This window comes from Spodoptera frugiperda, chromosome 11 (assembly GCF_023101765.2).
Source record: "Spodoptera frugiperda isolate SF20-4 chromosome 11, AGI-APGP_CSIRO_Sfru_2.0, whole genome shotgun sequence".
In the NCBI taxonomy this organism is placed as follows: domain Eukaryota; kingdom Metazoa; phylum Arthropoda; class Insecta; order Lepidoptera; family Noctuidae; genus Spodoptera; species Spodoptera frugiperda.
Window position 1 is genome coordinate 9105627 of NC_064222.1, and position 12322 is coordinate 9117948.

Below are 12322 nucleotides of genomic sequence, written 5' to 3' on the forward strand. Positions count from 1 at the left end.
ATAAAACTTATATTATGTGGTTTATTTTTTGAAAGGTTAGTAAATATGTAAGATGTTTGAATGTTGCGTAAAGGTTTTACTAGTTATTCTATATAGCTGTTGCCCGCGACTTCGTCTGCGAAAAATGATGAGTTTTGACAGAATTTGGGTTATTGATTTTTTCTAAATCAAAATTTGCTTAAGTTATTTTACGATGACGAAGTTTGCATTAAGTATTTTATGTGGACCTTATATTTTAGTCAAATGCGAACGAGGCCCCTGGCCAATGACTATAGTTGCGCATTCACTAAAACCGCAACAACATCGCGAGTCGCGACACACGAATGTTACTTCTAGGCGACTTCTAGGCTTCGCGACTGTATCGATGCAGATGCGCAACAGCATCGCTACAAAAAGTCGCCGAATGCGAGGGGCCTTATTCTGAACTTTAGAAAAAAAAAAACTGTTTCTTTCGATTCTTTTGCAAATAATTTCACATAGTTGACATAATAATATTATTATAATCTAGCACCTACTGAATTAGAAGGAATTCTACGAAATTATTTGCATGCAGGTAAAATACATACCTACTTCTTTAAGGGGGAAAACGTCCAATGACTATTGCCGCCTTGAACGAGGCGAAAGGGAGTGTCAGACTCTTACTGACTAAAAACCACCCCGTTCCTACTCCTGCTTTTCGAGCCGGAGCCCCGGTAACCCGCCAGGCAGTCCGCAGCTATGGCTATAACCTCAACGTTATTGCGTATTATTTGTGTCAAGAACCTCTTGACACAAATGATGTAAAGTATCTAAATTCTTCTGCTTAAAAGGACTTAAGTCAATCTTAGGATTTTAATCATAAATATTAACATTTGGTATCAGCAAAGATAAAGCTTTTAATGTAGAATGTATTGTAATAAAAAAACATCAAATGACTGGTCAAGCGCCTATCAATAATGTATCAGCAATCAGCCGCATCCCTACAACTGTAAAACTTATTGCTATCAATGTGATAAATTAGAAATAACTTTTAAACAATAATGTGTTAAATCTTCATAACAACCTATATCAACAATATGTTGATGTCAGTTTTATTTTTTAGTTGCCACTACTATGACGTACGTTTGAACATTTATCACTACCGTTGCTCAATACAGGTTGGTGACTTCAAACTTATAATTAGAAATTATGTATGAGCCCTGATTTCCTCAATATTTTTTCCTTGGGTTCCCTCTATCTGGCAGAATTTTAATGCTCCGAAATTTGTTTGGCATAACACACTTGGCAGAATCTTCTTTAAACGAATATACATATGACATAAAAATCATTTAATATAATTATTGTTTTGTCGAATGTTTATATGTCCGAATTTACAAAGGCATACTTTTAAGATGGTAGAATTTTATTTCGCATAATTACGTTTGGCAAAGCTTAATTTTGCATAATTTTGTTTCACATAACGTTTATTTAGAGCGACGATTGTTTGGCATAATTTCGCTTGGCATATTAAGAAGATGGTAGAATAAAAGTTAGTGAAGTGACAGGACCGAATCGCTGCAAAACCTACTGCACGTAGTCTTGTTTGTCCTACCCCTAGAGTGCAATTTAAAATCGCGTAGGCGCGGAGGGGCGAGGCGGCCCGCGGGCTGAGGAGCAGGCGGCTATAAGCGAGCCGCCGCAGCTGAGGCTGGCCGGCGAAGCCGGCCAATAAGCCGAAGTTGCGGTGGTGAGCGAAAGCCGTCTGCGACGATTACCACGCGTGGGGCCACCGGAGCCCCGCAGCGCCGGAGCCGTGACAGAAACCATGCTTACTTGCTTGCATGCTGTTTGCATGCTGCTTGCTTGCTTGCATGCTGCTTGCTTGCTTGCATGCTGCTTGCTTGCTTGCATGCTTGCATGCATGCTGCATGCTTGCTTGCATGCTGCTTGCTTGCTTGCTTGTTTGCATGCTTGCTTGCATGCTGCATGCTTGCATGCTTGTTTGCTTGCTTGCATGCTGCATGCTGCATGCTTGCATGCTTGCATGCTTGTTTGCTTGCTTGCATACTGCATGCTTACTTGTATGCTGCATGCTTGCGTGATAGATGAGTCTTTCAATTATTATGGATGTTAAAAGTATGCCAAAAGACGATTCTAACTGTGAACATTCTGAGATACCGTTGCTCAATACAGGTTGGTGACTTCAAACTTATAATTAGAAATTATGTATGAGCCCTGATTTCCTCAATATTTTTTCCTTGGGTTCCCTCTATCTGGCAGAATTTTAATGCTCCGAAATTTGTTTGGCATAACACACTTGGCAGAATCTTCTTTAAACGAATATACATATGACATAAAAATCATTTAATATAATTATTGTTTTGTCGAATGTTTATATGTCCGAATTTACAAAGGCATACTTTTAAGATGGTAGAATTTTATTTCGCATAATTACGTTTGGCAAAGCTTAATTTTGCATAATTTTGTTTCACATAACGTTTATTTAGAGCGACGATTGTTTGGCATAATTTCGCTTGGCATATTAAGAAGATGGTAGAATAAAAATTAGTGAAGTGACAGGACCGAATCGCTGCAAAACCTACTGCACGTAGTCTTGTTTGTCCTACCCCTAGAGTGCAATTTAAAATCGCGTAGGCGCGGAGGGGCGAGGCGGCCCGCGGGCTGAGGAGCAGGCGGCTATAAGCGAGCCGCCGCAGCTGAGGCTGGCCGGCGAAGCCGGCCAATAAGCCGAAGTTGCGGTGGTGAGCGAAAGCCGTCTGCGACGATTAGCGCGCGTGGGACCGCCGGAGCCCCGAAGCGCCTGAGCCGTGACAGAAACTATGCTTGCTTGCTTGCATGCTGTTTGCTTGCTGCATGCTTGCTTGCATGCTGCTTGCTTGCTTGCATGCTGCTTGCTTGCTTGCATGCTTGCATGCATGCTGCATGCTTGCTTGCATGCTGCTTGCTTGCTTGCTTGTTTGCATGCTTGCTTGCATGCTGCTTGCTTGCTTGCTTGTTTGCATGCTTGCTTGCATGCTGCATGCTTGCATGCTTGCATGCTTGTTTGCTTGCTTGCATGCTGCATGCTTGCTTGTATGCTGCATGCTTGCGTGATAGATGAGTCTTTCAATTATTATGGATATTAAAAGTATGCCAAAAGACGATTCTAACTGTGAACATTCTGAGATATGATGGTTCTACTTTTTAATTATTATGGTTATGAAATTTATGCCAAAAGACGATTCTGACAGTGAACATTCTGCAATATGATGGTTCTACCTTTCAATTATTATGCGTATCAATTTATGCCTAAAGATGATTCTGACTTACAAAATTATGCGTTTTAATGTATTACAAATGATGGTATACCAAATGATTTTCTGCGAAATGAAGTTTCTGCCATGCGTTGTTATGCAAAATAAAATTATGACCAAAAAAATTCTACTAATAAAGGTAGACCCTTTTTCCTTCACCGTTTATCGGTGGTGTCTAAATAATCTCAGAAAATAAATATTATAACTCGCAAAAAGCCATATTGGTAGGTACCTACTATAGCTGTTGGTTTGTGAACCCGCACTTTCATGCATGAGAAGCAAGCATTTTAAAACTCCGGACCACAACGACATTTAAAAACAAAACAAACAGTAAATATTAATTTTGGAACACTTGAAAGTTTTCAAAATGGCCTCCTTTGAACAAGACAAGTTAAAAACAAGATGGTGGACGAATGGTGGGAAAACGGCGGCAAATAGGCCTGTGTCGTAAATTTCAAAAATGGCTTATTTCGGTAGTTTAGTTCCTGTATTACCCCAAAAAATAATATTTCATGATAAAACTTATATTTAAAGCACATATTTTAAGTTTGAATAAAATATTTTTAAACTGACGTAAAAACACAAGAAAGTGTCATGGCGTCGTGAAGGACGTCACATAGTGGCAAACAGGTATATCACATTAAGGCGAATGTTTGTTTTGTTTAAATAAAAATGGAAACTTCGTATTTTAAAAGCTGTATAGTGCCCCAGTGTATAAGTACAAGTATAAAAACTCCGACTTAAATTATTCATACGTGTTCCGGTCAAGAAAAATATGCGAAAAAAGTGGTTAAAACTGGCAAGGAGGACTGATGCTCATTGTTTATCAACGACATCGAGAATGTATTTTTGTGAAAATCATTTCGATCATTTCGTAAGTATTATTTAATAAAGTAGTGACTACATATTCAACTAGTAAATCTTAAGAAGAACCAAAGCTTTTTGGTTTTAAATTACAATGCAATTGCATTTTGCATTGTATTGTGTTAAACAGTCTTCATATTTTTCCAGTTGCCAAACGATATGCTGAATTATACAGAGTACCATATTATGGGAACGGTATCTTATGCATGAAACCAGGTTGTTTACCACGTAAATTTGAATGTCAAGAAGACAGAAGAAAACGAAGCTGCACCAGTGCAGAGCGGCCATACATGATAAAAAAACAGAGAATAAATAAACGTGAAAATGATAATAAGCAGTATTTTAGTATTGTTTATACTTACATAGAAGTTTTAACATTACGAAATTCCGATGAACAAAAGTCAGTGTTCGATGCGAAAAATCGGCCTAGCGTAACAGCGTCAATTTTCGGTAAATTATTGCTGTTCGCTTTCATAAAACCAGGTTCCATGGCAGTTTATTATCGGTATTGTTTGATATGGGTGGAAATAGCACTCTCAACTTGTCTAAACACGATAATAATAGCAAAAAAACGAAGTGGCTTGTGCTGTTGTATGGAAATCTTAACCAAACGTCAACAACAACAATGGCGCATATCACTATGTGACGTCATACGTTCTGATTGGCGTTCACGGCGGATGGGCGCGTGGTGTATTTTTTTGATTTTGTATTTGTAAAAATAACAATAATCTTATTATTTTGTGAGTAATTATGCCGGTTTTCCTTGATTAAATATCACAATTTACGCCTAGAAACATTCATCCATTGATTTCATTGTTAGTTGACACAAGCCTATTATGGAGCTAGCACCTTGACAACTTCAAATGGAATAAAGAGGTCAGAGAATTTAACGAGTTGTCAAATTTTGGACGCAGTTAATCTAAAAAGTAATCTCAGTTTGTGTATGAGTTTAATTTAAAGTTCACTTTGTTTATTTATGCCTGTATTTTTTGGTTATTTATTTATCTGGAGTTGGGTAAGGGAAGGTGGTTGCTTTTTCTGTTTTTGTCGTGTTAATGTCTGGTTTGATGATTGCAAAGTTTTATTTTTTTATATGGGACAAGCCCGTCATAATTTCTCAAAACTGCTGCAATTAATGAATGCCAGGATCTACAGTACAACCATAAAAACACCGGAATACTGAAGCCCGGCGCATACTAGGGACATGAATGTCTTGGATCCTGCAACGATATAAATAATAATATTAAAATATATTATTAGAGGGAGAAGGAATACGATAGCCATATACTTTTTTATTTTGACATATAAGTTAACAATACTTAGACAAAACGTATTTGTTTCCATCATAAAATAAAAAATACGTTTCTAATATTTTAAAATAATCTACAAGACGGATATTTTGAAATACTAGCACCGATAGCATCATTTTAAAACAATATACAATTAACTATTTAGTATGTTAACTAACAAAATGGCTAGGTTATTCATGCGAAAAATAACTACATTTGTGTTTGTCTGTTTATTTAATACAACACAATATGAAACACCAAAATGATTTCGAATTAAAATTATAATGAATTTGTTATGTGCACACAACGTACGGAGTGAGTAAATGTTGGCAATGTGTTATTTGCATTTTATGTGCATAATGTCATTTTGTGTTTGGTTTTTGGAATATTAATTCTGTGATACAGAAATAGGAGCCCTATCTAAGGTACATAAAACAGATTCTCAATTAAATAATGCTTTCCAATGTTGATCAAATGGATTGGTGATTGTTTATTACACTCTGCCGACTCTTGGATACATTGCAAAGTACTGTCTTTACCTGTCAGCATTGTTATCATAATTTAGCTACAAGATATCCACTCGCGTTCCGCGCGCGCCTCAAAGAGCCATAAAAAATAAGTAACAAAATATGTGTTATTTACTTTTTAAGTTCTGACACTCCCTCTCGCCCTGCCGAAGGCGGGAGAAGTCATTGGATGTTTCAAAAAAAAAAAAAAAAAAAGCCACAAAACATGCATTACTAATCATATTAAAAAATAAGTAACAAAATACGAGTGGTCTCGTGGTCCGTGCCTTTGTAATATTTTCCTTTTAACAATAGGTCTAATCAATATATGTGTAGTACCTATGTATGTTACACACTACAATTAACCACAACTATAAATTATTACTACAAAAATACTTACGCGTGTTATACTTAAACTCCAATATCAATCATCTTACAAAATGAGCCCAAAATAAACCCGGTTGATATTTTAATATCTCTCATTTCCTGAAACAATAAAAATAGAGTACCGAAATAAGGCATTCACCTAATTCCTTAGTCAGTGATGCAGATTTGCAACTCTTTTTAGTATTTTGGTTGTGTCTTGTGGAATGGTAATCTCTGGGATAATAATCTTCTGGCACGACATTTGGTAGTGAGGGGATAGTGTCGATAGGAACGTGTCGATGTTTCGATTTTACTAAGACATGTTTTAATTTTATTATAAGTTTCGTGAGACATACTAGATAAGGCATCTTCTGTGTTGTGAATTTAATTTACAATATACAATCTTATTATATCAGCGTTTTCATTGTATTTGTCTTTCATATGCCACTGTTCAATGTCTTTTTTTTGTAATAATGGTATATAATTTAATTAGTAAACAAACTATTACCTACTAAAAACTTTTCCATTTTGAGGTCCCGAAGTGACAAAATATTACTACAACTAGCCTTGCGTATGACTCCGGTAGGCACTCATCCCAGCGGGACTGGTCTGCGATGGAAACTTCTGTGTAACCACTGGCAATACATGATATTATCACATTGAGCTTAAAACAAAAATGAGAGTTGCGTAAAGCAGGCAAAAATATTTTCTAATTAAGAAAATGCATGAAAAGACTGATGACTGTTGATGAGGCGAAAAAGGTTTGTAAGTAGCAATAATAATTGGCGATCCATGGTCTCTGTCTACCCCCATAGTAGCCAGACGTGGGATTATGTTTGTATGTATAACACTTGATTTCCACTTTTGTAGACTAAATTACAAGACTACAAATAAAAATAACCACAGAATAAAACTTTATCGATACTCTCTACACGGTCTCCTCACTAGCTAGGTCTCATCTGGTACACAGACGAGAAGGCATCCGTTTCACTAATGCACTGGGTCATTCCTTTTTACATAAACCACTATCAAGTCGTATTGTGTTGTTTGTTTGTTTGCTCTTTAGTGTATTGGGTCATTTCGAGTAGAAAAGTAAATTACATTTAATTTTGTATGTTAAGTTGGTGGATGATTTTAAAGGTTTTCAATATACCTAATTTTTTATGGAATAAGCCGGTAAACGAGCATACGGATCATCGGACGAGCAATCGCCGCCACCCATGGACACCCATAATTAACAATTGAGGCGTTACTAGTATTTTGCCGGCGTTTTGAAGATTGTTGGGAATAGGCTAGTTTCCTACAAGTCAAATTCGGAATACGCTGGGCGGACTACGCAACACGAACTACGCGGGCCGGACTACGCTGTGCGGAATACGCGGGCTGGACTACGCGAGCCGAACTACGCTGTCCGGACTACGCTGGGCGGACTACGCAACACGAACTACGCGTGCCGGGATACGCTGGGCGGACTACGCAACACGAACTACGCGGGCCGGACTACGCTGTGCGGAATACGCGGGCTGGACTACGCGAGCCGAACTACGCGGTCCGGACTACGCTGTGCGGAATACGCGGGCTGGACTTCGCGAGCCCGACTACGCGGGGCGAACTACGCAACACGAACTACGCTGACCGGACTACGCAACACGACGGACTACGCGGGCCGGACTACGCGGGCCGGACTACGCGGGGCGGACTACGCAGTGCGGACTACGCGGGCCGGACTACGCGGGGCGGAATTCGCGGGGCGGAATTCGCATGGTGGAATAAGCAGGGCGGAATACATAGTACGGACTACTCAGGGCGGAAGCCGCCGTCATACCGACCCGTTTGGACCGACACAGGACCTAGTAGTTGAATAAAAATATACATATTTTAAATCCAAAGTCTATGCTTACCATGAAGCCTATATCTAAAAGTATTTTTTCCATACGTAATCAATCAAATTACGACCCTATAAATACACACACATGACCCAAAATTTATTACCTCCCTCTCTTTTGAAGTTGGCTAACACCATAACAGTTTTTTTTCGCGAAAAATGAAGTGGTTTTTACGTAGAGGAGAGGTAAGTGAAAGAAAATTCCTTTTTAAAATTCATGAGAATAAATTGTTGAGTTACTTTCGTTGAGTAATATTAGGCCAAGGTAGAGTTACTTGCCAATTTCGTGTTGGTGTTCAGATTCCAGTGGCTTTATTTTTATACATACATAGTATCTTTGCATTATTTTTGAAGAAGTGGTATGTAGAGGTTAACTTGTTGTAATAATTGTTTTGTGATATTATACCACTTAAAGATTTTATTAATTAAATGCTATGTCTTACATTCATTTAAGTGTGGGAGAAGCATCCTTCGGCATCGTTGAGCCGACTCAACCGGATTGATACCACGGCCTCAAAGAAACTACGGTGCCCTTTGGTTCAAAAACTTTTCAAAAAATAATTTGCTCACAACCACTACATAAAACACTTTCAGGCCTTTTTATAAAATGAAATAAAAAAGTAATAAAAAACTTTTATTGTTTTTATACAGTCCAATGAATAATATTTCAAACTATTCTATTGGATTTAAGGTCCATTACTTGAAAAAAGTGAATAACTGTAAGTTATAACGGGTTTTTAAGGGGGAGAAAATCATCCAATGACTTCTCCCGCCTTGAGGGAGGTGAGAGAGAGTGTCAGCCTCTTACTGACTAAAAACCACTCCGTTCCTATTCCTGTTTTTCGAGAAGGAGCCCTGGTAACCCGCTAGGTACCTAGTCCACAGGTCACGTGTGTAGGAAAGAACTGCTGGATGAAGGTCGCTTCCAATCAGGTCGCTTCAATATCTGAAAGTCTTTGGGGGAGGCCTATGTTCAGCAATGGACGTCTTGTGGCTGATATGATGAAGAAGAATAACAGTATGGCGACACATGCCAAGTGACAGAAGCAGCATATAGACTGTCGACGAGCAAATCAATCGGATGACGTCATAAAAATCCTAAATTGCACATTTGTAAATAAACGTGGATAGAAAATCCCAATGAACAACAGTTGGGCAGAAAACCCGCCAGGCATGATCACCTCGCCTGGTCGGAGGATCCTCCTTTTCTTAGGGAACTTTACTCTCAGTTTCCTAAGACTGCAGCGGGAATTGAACACGACAAAACGGTTGCTAACACAGCTACCAAATAAACTAAGGACGAGGGGCCTAGTTTAAAAGTCGCGTTAGAACCCCTACACCAAACTCAGTTCAAACCACAAACTAGTTAAAAAGTGAATAACATAACTGAGCCACGATAAACTTAGTTACAAGTTCATAAGTAAACCATTTGAGTTCCTAAACTAACTGTAAATAGATAGTGACTGCTTAAAACTCTGTTAAACTAACTAAAGTTATGCTGGCTAGATATTATTTTGAATTAGTTTAAGTTAGGGGCTAAGGAAAGGTTAAATATAAAGGCCTCCTTGATAAAGTGGTTGCAAGAATTAGGTACTGTTGAGTAAAAGAAACTAGGTTTAATTCTTGTGTAGAGCCACATTACCTTATTAATAATTATTACAATAACTAGCTTTTGCCCGCGACTTCGTTCGCGTGGAATAGTGACTTCCGGCAAATTTTTGGTTTTAACCACATAGTTCCCGATCTCGGGATCTCTTCAAAAATGAGATGTGGAAGATATTCCAGGGAACTCTTCAATTATCAACATAATGAGCTCTGCGTTTGAATTTAATAGATGTATACTCACTTAGGGCATTGAAAAAATAGTTTAAAAACGGACTTAAACTAACTTAAAACTAAAGAAAGCTACGAATTACGAATTTATAACAATTAAAAAAGAAACTATATTACAACCTATCCTCTATGCTATAATAACCAAGCTTAAACTAAATAATTTAAAAGAAACGACTTAAATCTAATCTAATTAATTTATAAATTAGACTTACAATTTTATTAAAAAAACTAACTACAGTAACTACTAATAATCGATATCAAACTAAACCTACGTTAAATACTTTAACCAAAAAACCAGGAAAACCCAACAAATAAACTTATTAATTGACAAATACAGTGTAACGAAACCAATTTAGAATATACGAAACAGCAGGACCACTACAGACAAATAATCATACGACTGATAATACACTTTTTCTACGATAGTACCGAAGCGCTCGGCCGATACCCAACCAAATGAATGTAACGAAACCATAGCGCGATCTATTTCGATCCCAACGCCATCTATCGAGGATAAAGACAACTTGGATTATTTATTTATACTCCGTTCGGGCATTTTCTTTGTACTAAAAGTTTAATTATATTGATATTATTTTTTTCATACCTTTTTACTATTTATTTACTCTTTTTTCGATGAATTAAAACAATAACATGAACCGAAGTCGTGTAACGATCGACATAGAATTATCTATACTCCGTTAGAGCATTTTCTTTGTACTAAATGTTTTATTATATTGATATTATTTTTTTCATACCTTTTTACTATTTATTTACTTTTTTTCGATGAATTAAAACAATAACATGAACCGAAGTCGTGTAACGATCGACATAGAATTATTTATAAATAATTTATTTCTTATTTTTATTTTTTGATTTTTGAAATAAAAATATATCTATGTCCTTTCTAAGGTTCTAAACTATATCTGTACCAAATTTCAACCAAATCCGTCAAATAGTTGCGGAGATTAATGGTATAAACATAGAATGTTCGACGTGATTCTTTAATTTGACATAACTTTTTTATTTATGAACCGATTGACATGAAACAAACACTAAATGTAAATTTAAGCATCCCACAATATATTCGTGAAAACCGTATCCAACTCGGATCAGCCGTTTCTGAGATTAGCGCGCACAGACGAACAGACAAACAGACAAACAGACAAACAGACAAACAGACAAACAGACAAACAGACAAACAGACAAACAGACAAACAGACAAACAGACAAACAGACAAACAGACAAACAGACAAACAGACAAACAGACAAAAAAAAGTTAATTACATTTTTGGGTTGACATCGACATAACAATAACCCCTGCTATTTTTTTTATTTTTATTTTCAATGTACAGACAGCACTTTTCTACGATTTTATTATATGTATAGATGGTTTGCAATGCGGCAGAGGCCTTGCCCAAAGCGAGAGAAGTCACAGGTGATTTTCCACTCAAAAAAAAAAAAATACTGATTCCGTTTTCACCAGTGCTAAGCTAAATGATTGTACACTTGTAACGCCTCTGGGGTTTTGGATGTCCATGGGCGGCCGCATTTGCTTACCATCAGGTGATCCGTTGGCTCGTTTACCGGCTTTTAGTATTAAAAAAATTAAGTGGTGTGATTATGTTTCTTGTCTGTCTTAACACTAAGTCTAACACCTCCAATAATCCATAATTATGAACACTATGTGGCCACAACACGCAAAGCCGTAAATAAAATCTTATTCAACGCAGAATCTGTGCGGCGCTAGTGGCCATAAAATCCTGCTGATGTGAAGGGAGGTTTACTACCTCTGATCGAGTGAAGTGGATGAGAATTCTACTACGATTTCTCGATAGCTTCAACAATATTTTTACTTATTTTTTATGGTAAAAGCCGGTAAATGAGCAGACGGATCACCTGATGGTAAGCAATTGCTGCCGCCCATGGATACCCGAGACACCAGAGGCGTTACAAGTGCGTTGCTGGCCTTTAGCGGTTAGGAATTTAAGGTTTGTTGCGGAATCGGGGATTGGGAAAGGGGGTAATTGGGCCGCCGGTAACCTCACTCACTGTGGTTTTCCCCCAGAGCTGTGCTATGCTACGTTGCTGTGGATGCGTTAAGCGTCCACCAATCATAGTCATTGGTACACATATCTTAGCACTGGTGGAAATGGACTCAGCTAAGCTGTTTATGCATGATGTTTATATGGAAAGATGCGTACCATCAACGTGTGCTATGGATATGTGGATGGCTTCTCTACTATTGATACATCGCATACTAGAGCTACACATCTACACAGCACATCTTATTCACACAGATACCTGGC

At 37.7% G+C, this 12322-nt stretch overlaps 2 protein-coding genes and 1 long non-coding RNA gene across 3 annotated transcripts in view; 2 read left to right on the plus strand and 1 right to left on the minus strand.

Moving 5' to 3' along the window:
• Positions 1–12322, plus strand: part of LOC118275113 (apyrase-like) — a 235522-nt gene that overhangs the window by 216104 nt on the left and 7096 nt on the right. The gene's annotated exons all lie outside the window — the stretch shown is intronic.
• Positions 1–12322, plus strand: part of LOC118274759 (uncharacterized) — a 380866-nt gene that overhangs the window by 197762 nt on the left and 170782 nt on the right. The window lies entirely within an intron of this gene.
• LOC126911206 (uncharacterized) lies at positions 10376–11256 on the minus strand. The gene is made up of 2 exons (XR_007705723.1): positions 10771–11256; positions 10376–10619 (listed from the first exon to the last, which is right to left on the minus strand). It is a non-coding gene; the product is annotated as an uncharacterized LOC126911206 (long non-coding RNA).